The sequence below is a fragment of the Schistocerca americana genome, chromosome 1 (genome assembly GCF_021461395.2).
Source record: "Schistocerca americana isolate TAMUIC-IGC-003095 chromosome 1, iqSchAmer2.1, whole genome shotgun sequence".
Lineage (NCBI taxonomy): Eukaryota > Metazoa > Arthropoda > Insecta > Orthoptera > Acrididae > Schistocerca > Schistocerca americana.
Window position 1 is genome coordinate 734,326,824 of NC_060119.1, and position 7,907 is coordinate 734,334,730.

The following is a 7,907-nucleotide window of genomic DNA, read 5'->3' on the forward strand; positions in this document are numbered from 1 at the left end:
CCATGGTGGACTGCAATGCGTGTGTAGGAGAAAGAGAAGAAGAAAAGATTACGGGATAATATGGGCTTGATATTAGGAATGAGAGGCGAGAAAGACTAATTGAGATCTGCAATAAATTTCAGCAAGTAATAGCGAATACTATGTTCAAGAATCACAAGAGGAGGTGGTATAGTTGGAAAAGCCGGAATGTACGGGAAGATTTCAGTTAGATTACATCATAGTTAGGCAGAGATTCCGAAATCAGATGCTGGATTGTAAGGCGTACCAGGAGAAGATTCCTGTCACAACTTCGTAGCGATGAAGAGTAGGCTGAAGTTCAAGATACTAGTCAGGACAAATCAATACGAAAAGAAAGGAATATTGTAGTACTAAGGAATGAAGAGATACGCTTGAAGTTCTCTGAGGCTATGATACTGCAAAAATGAATAGCTTAGCGGGCAGATCAGCTGAAGAGAAGTGGCCATCTCTAAAAAAGAACAACCACAGAAGTGGGAAAGAAAAACATAGCTACAAAGAAGATAACTGCGAAGCTGCCATGGGTTACAGAAGAAATATTTCAGCTGATCGACGAAAGAAGGTAGTACAAAAATGTTCAGGGAAATTCAGAATACAGAAATACAAACCGCTTGGAATGTAATAAATCAGAAGTGCAAGGAAGCTAAGGGGAAATGGTTGCATGAAGAATGTGAAGAAATCGAAAAAGAAATGATTGTCGGAAGGACAGACTCAGCGTACAGGGAAGTCAAAACAACCTTCGGTGACATTAAAAGCATGGGTGGTAACATCAAGAGTGCAATGTGAATTTCACTGTTAAATGCAGAGCAGAGAGCGTATAGGTAGAAAGGATACACTGAAAGTCTCTATGAGGCTGGTGTGATAGAAGAAGAAACAGGAGTCGACTTACGATCAAACAAGGCAGAAGGGATAGAATACATTCTATCAGAATTTCTGAAATCATTGGCGGATGTGGCAACGGAACGACTATTCACGTTGATGTGTAGAATGTATGAGTCTGGCGGTACATCATCCACATAATTCCGAAGACTGCAAGAGCTGACAAGTGCGAGAATTATCGCACAATCAGCTTAATAGTTCATGCATCCAAGCTGCTGACAAGAATAACACATAGAAGAATGGAAAAGAAAACTAAGTATGTGTTAATTAACTATGAGTTTGGCTTGAGTGTTAGATGACGATCAGTTTGGCTTTAGGAAAGGTAAAGGCACCAGTGAAGCGCTTCTGATGTTACAGCTGATAATGGAAGCAAGATCAAACAAAAATCACGAGCCGTTCATAGGATTTGTCGACCTTGAAAAAGCGTTCGACAACGGCAAAATGTGCAAGATGTCTGAAATTTAGAGGAAACTAGGGATAAGCTATAGGGAGATGGTTCAAATGGCTATGGGACTTAATATCTCAGGTCATCAGTCCCCTAGAACTTAGAACTACTTAAACCTAACCGACCTAAGGTCATCACACGCATCCACGCCCGAGGCAGGATTCAAACCTGCGACTGTAGCGGTCGCGCGGTTTCAGACTGAGCGCCTAGAACCGCTCGGCCACCAAAGGCCGGCCTATAGGGAGAGACGGCAATATACAAAATGTACAAGAGCAAAGAGGGAATAATAAGACTGGAAGACCAAGAACGAAGTGCTCCGACTAAAAAGGGTGTAAGACAGAGATGTAGTCTTTCGCCACTGTTTTTAGACCACACGGTGAACATTAATAAAACCGACAAACTGCAGGAAAGTGGGTCCTATGAACATTTGTCCGCAAATACATCGTTGCCATGGTAGATGGCACTAACGAATGACAGTCCCTCTGATCATGTGCCGTGTGCACCATGTGTGCTGCAGGCTGTGTGACTGACGCAGCGTGCTATAAGCAGCAGAACGGTCGGTATTCATGTCGGGAAAACGCCGAAATGGTGTTTCTGTACGGCCAAGCACAGAAGGAAACGGTCGAGAGGCAGCACAGCTACACCAAAACAAGTACTTTCACAGGCACCAACCACACCACACAACATTTCAAGCCCTTTTTGGGCATTTGTGTGACCACGTGTCCTTTCACACAAACGAAAGGTACAGGGAGGGTACAGACTGTGCGTACACCAGATTTGGAGGTCCAGATTCTACAGGATATTGAGACGATCCCTAATACAAGCTAGAGGCAAGTGGCCTGCCATCATAGTGTAAGCCAAAGAACAATTATGCGTATCCTGCATGACAACCACAATCTCTACCACCTGCAATCACATGGAGGTCACTTTGAACACTTGTTGTGACGAGGGGAAGATGCAGCTCTGCACGGTGTTCTAGGACGATTTGTTATTGTTGCACTCACACCGTCCATTTCAGAGCATATGAAGCACTTCGGTGATCTTCAGATCGCGATTAACTCGAATGGCGGGCTGTAAGATCAGAGCTGGTCGGGAAGTCTAAAGGACAGAGATGTTGTCTGCCACGGTCGGTGTTAGTTTACACTTTATTAGCAATGTGGGTTATTTGAACATATAGTTAAGAACAGAGTGATATTAACTATGGAAATATGCAGTTCATTAATTTGTTTAAGAATGGAAATCATTTGTGTCTCTAAAGTGGAATGTAATTGTGCAGTTTCTCGTGTTCTGCCAAAAAAAGCGAGTGGCATCCTGTATAAAAAAAACCTGATTGGAAATTTAATTATTTCTAAAATAACAGTTCCTCACTAAGAGTTTCTTACAGCCTCACGATAACAGATCCACGACCTACGTGGTGTTTTCTGCACAAGGGACAACAACTAAAGAAGACTGCATCTTGGTGTACATTTATTACAACTTACGCATTCCATTAAAGGTGGTGGAAGCAAATAGGCAGCTCGTGTGTACTACAGTTTAGTACAAATGAGATCAGTGACGCGTAATCTGTGGTAACACGGAGGAGGTATAAAGGAGAGAAATACAGGGTGTACATAAAGTCTAGAAACACTTTCAATTATTTATAGCACATTAACCAAACACTGTACAGATATCATACATATGTCATTTTGAAGAGAACCCCTGAAAGTTTTTGTTTCCATGTATACCATCACAGCGTAGTTTGGTAATTTGGCAATAGTCAGCACTAGTCGCAAACATGGCGAGTTTAGGTGAGGAGCGAGCTTCCTGTGTGTTGAAGTTCAACAAAACCAAGTGTGCTACAGCTGTTCAATCGATGTTTAGAACCAAGTATAGTAAGAAGCCACCAAATGCATTGAATCTGAGCATGGTTCACCAAAGGTAAATGTTTTTTGTGCCTCATCACGTCGAAAACTGTACGGGCCATTCTTCATCGCTGAGAGCACTGTCACTGGATATTCCTAATTGGCCATGTTGCAGCAATGGCTGATGCCTTGAATGCAATCAGACTCTCTGTTCATCTTTCAGCCTCTCTGTTCATCTTTCAGCAGGATGAGGCTCCACCACATTTTCATCGTGAAGTTGGTGGATATCTGAAAAAAGGCGCTGCCGCATCGATGGATCGGCCTTGCAACAGAAGGGGACAGCTGTTTCATGAAATAGCCTCTCCGATCAACAGATCTCACTCCATGTGACTTTTTTCTGTGGGGGGCACATTAAGGATCTGGTGTTTGTGCCGCCTCTACCAGGTGATGTAGTAGAGCTACGGGAGAGATTACGAGAAGCGATTGCCACAGTTGACGATCCCATGCTGGGACGGGTATGGCAAGAGTTCGATTACCCTATTGACGACTGCCAGGTCACTCACGGTTTGCATATCGAATGTTTGTTAAAAAAAATAAAAATAAAAATAAAACTTCAGAGTTTCTCTTCACAATGCAATATGTATGACATCTGTACAATTTTTAGTTCTTGTTCAATAAATAGTTGAAAGTGTTCCCGGTCTTGATGTACACCCCCTTTATTTTGAAGGAATGGTTTATTTTATATATATATATATATATATATATATATATATGTGTGTGTGTGTGTGTGTGTGTGTGTGTGTGTGACCGACAGGTTTACCGTTAACGTTCACAAGAAGACAGTAGACATTTTATATAGGGCTGATGCCAGCATACTATAATTTCTGAACCCCGATCAGATGTGAACAGTGGGCGCTATACGTCTCTGCAAAGTTGTATTGTACTTGTATCACACAGAGCCAATGTTTTAAGAAAGTAGTTTTTTCATTTTACGGTTCAATAACATAAGTTTATCGTAGAGAAACTGGGGAGAAGGATGTATGTCATCTGCTTGAAATATATTTCTTACATTGGAATATTAACAGCGCTACATTCCATATGACTGATAGGTTGGAAACGCAAGCGATCTAATATTATAGCTCATTTTAAGTGCAGAACGTTGTAGCCTTATGACTGTGTGTGTTTATGTTCTATCTTACCAATAGCTTTCAGACACTGATCCTAGACTCTAGAACAATAGTTTAGAGTTGATAGCTTGGTTGATTTACGTAAAAATGCATCGAATTCCATCCATCTGAAGCCCCATCACTCATAAAAATCACCCATTTCTTGTTCTACTTAACTGTCTGTTATTACATGACGGCACTTTGAAACCTGTTACTATACATCGATAAGGAGTGCTAATTTCCTCGATATGGGCACATCTTGAGAAATCTTGTTCCCGTGGCTGGGTGAGGACTCAGCAAGCTCCACTCATTCATGAGACGTGGATTGTAGCAGCATAATTCTGGTCGGTTGCAGATTAAATCGGTAATGGTGCCGCAGGGCGGGTTGGTCAATGACAGTGTGAGGAGGGTCTTTCACTCTCTAATTTTACCCTAAGACAGCAAGAATGCTCTGTGACTCCCATACACAGAGTGATACAACATAAATTAAGCACTATGCTTGAGGTGTTAGAAATATGTAGAGCACTGTGTGATATGCTTTGATGGTGTACACGTTTGAGAATTAACAATGCATGGATGTAGTGCACAGTCATCTATCCACGTTCGCAATGATATTTGCAAAGTGGAGAAGAGGTGGTTTAGCTAACATACTGAAATTGGGAAACATGCTGTCGCATCATTGGTCAGTGTTGAAATTACTGTAAAATTGTTCGTACTATCAACTGTGATGCTTATTATTAGAGTACATCGATGGTGTCTCTTCCATCCCTTCCATGCACTGGCACCCTGTTGGCTACCACATAATGATTGACTGACATCGCTTGTTTGAGTTGGAGAAAGAGTTTTGGTGGATGGATAACAACTTTTGAGGTAAACAGCACCGAAAGTGACTGCATACATGACTGCAATTATGATGAATCAGTTGAAACGGAACATAGAGTCATCAGCTACTTCATGACTATTACAGATGAGTTTAAATGTAGAGCTCGTGAATCACTTTCGGACTGTAGTTTGGAAACCATCCACAATGCCGCGAAACTCCCCCAATTTGCTTATGTTGTCATTCTCTTTTATTTAAAATCATCCAGTGTTTGTGGCGTGTAGTAACAATACGAATATCATTTGCGACATCTAGTTTTCTGCAAGAGGCCGTGGATCAGAACGTCTTAATGTCCCTTTAGAATCTGACACAGACCTTGAAGTCCTGGAAGAAAAACAAAATGCATGGCAGTGTACAAAGCATGTTACAGCAGGAAAAAATAATGTTTCAAACAACGAGACAGGACCACAGGGAGCGTCTCTTGCGATTTACAGTATAGTCCGTGGGATACGATGATCCTCCTAAGGTACAGGTGATGGAACCTTAAACTGTCCTCTGCAGTGGATCAAAAGCTGTATATTTAATATCATCATACCACACCAGCAGCAGCAGCAGTTTGACAGGTAAATTCAGTGATGGATGGGGTGTCCCGTTAGGATTGCTAGGAGTCATGCTATTCTTGGAAGCATCACAAGAACTATCTCTCTGTGCCAAAACAACATTGCAGCTATACGTCATCGCGCCAGCAACAGCACCTAGGTGAGTTCTATATCGGACGAAATTAATGGAGATTTTATAGTTCATTATTTTTCTTTGTTGGATGGTACAGAGTAACAACGATAGCCTGCTGGGCTGATAGATGGGAATGGACGTGGATCTGCCTCAGACTGTAGTATATGTATCTAGTTTGGAGGCACACCACAATGCGCACATTTCCACCGAATAGTCAAAACACGGTCCTGTTGCACTAACTCAGGTTTTTCTGTTTCTATACGGGTTGCAGAAGGTGCTGGATATGGCTTTCTCTGACTTCTGGCCGGCCGGTGTGGCCGTGCGGTTCTGGGCGCTTCACTCCGGAACAGCGTGACCGCTACGGTCGCAGGTTCGAATCCTGCCTCGGGCATGGATGTGTGTGATGTCCTTAGGTTAGTTAGGTTTCAGTAGTTCTAAGTACTATGGGACTGATGACCACAGACGTTAAGTCCCACAGTGCTCAGAGCTATTTGATTTCTCTGACTTCTGCTCAGTTCTGGCTTAAATTGCAACGATCACATGTCCAAAGCTGCAGAAATGGGAGCAGTTGCAGGATTCTTAGGGACTGACTAAAACCACATTGAAATTCAATGTAGCAGAATGGTAGGACTTGATTCCAAATCATAGACATCATTTCTAGCGGATAGCGTAACACTAGAGATCTGAAAAGCTAGTGTACATTTCTTACGACCTCAATCAGCACACCATCTACTACTGTTTGTGATCCTTCTCAATCAGTCATCGCCTATAATTCAGTGGATATGTCGCAGAACCTCTGATATGGTAACGAGACAGAATAAGTTACACATACGGGAGAAATATCTAACGGCGTGAGGGAGTTGCAGATAGCGGTTTCATACCAAGTTCCTTAGTCGAATCATTTTCAAAATTCAGCTGTTTTATCTTGAGGTTGGCTCTTGGGCTACATGTAACCGGACTGCTGGTCTGATAATACACACACCTACGATCACTGTCTCGGTATTTCTCCAGAAAAACCAATTCGTTTGGAGGAAATGTCCTACTTCGACTTATAAAGGCAGTATAGCTTTCAACACAGATACTTGTGTGCACCTGTAGAACCAAGACTGCATATGATAGTAACATACAGTAGTTGTTGCAATTGGGTATTTTAACTTCTGGCTGGTTACACCCCTTTCTAAGACACATTGGTAACACCCACAAGAAAAACTTATGATACATGTCCTCCCATCGCTGATTTTCTCTCAGTATTATTTTGTATTGTCTGGAATCATTTATTGGCCAAGTATGATACTTACTAGTAGTAGGGGATGTGTGATAGGTTCACCTCGAGCATCAGGCTTATAAAGTAAGTGTTTGTGTTCCGACATGTGCAAAGGAGATGACTGTGGAATATTGTGATAGCAGAGGGAAGAGTATGTCAAGCCATAAGAATAGTACAGATATTTCTATTTCAAGAGCCACAGCCGTCAGCAGGGTGTATTTACGCTACTTCGCTCATTGTCTAATGTCATTCAATTGAGACCATGAGTGTAACTTTTAACTGTAACTGCAATGATAAGACACATATGTGACCGGTTTTCTAGGAAGATTCTGCCTATGAGTGCTTGGCATGCAGCGCAGGTGATGGGAATGATTCACGTTTCTCGTTAACGGCAGTGTCTGCCCGAATGGAGAGGGCTGTTGAAATGTGAGAATGTATATGACTTAACTGTGTTGTCCTCTAGACGACTGAATAGCGAACTAATACTTAGTATGTGTTGGATAGCTTTCATGATCGTGTGGAAAACTGAGAAGATTGAAAATGGAGGTGTGTTTGCGCTGGACCGTTATTCCCCCCCCCCCCCCCCCCCCCCCACCCCCATGTAAATTGTTCGGTTGACTGCTTATGCACATTTCACGCCTTTATTTAGTTGAGGGAACATCGATTGTGGTGTATGCATCTAGCAGATGGAAGACACGTTTGCTGGTTCTCTAGATATGAGAAACACATTAGCTCACTTTGTAAA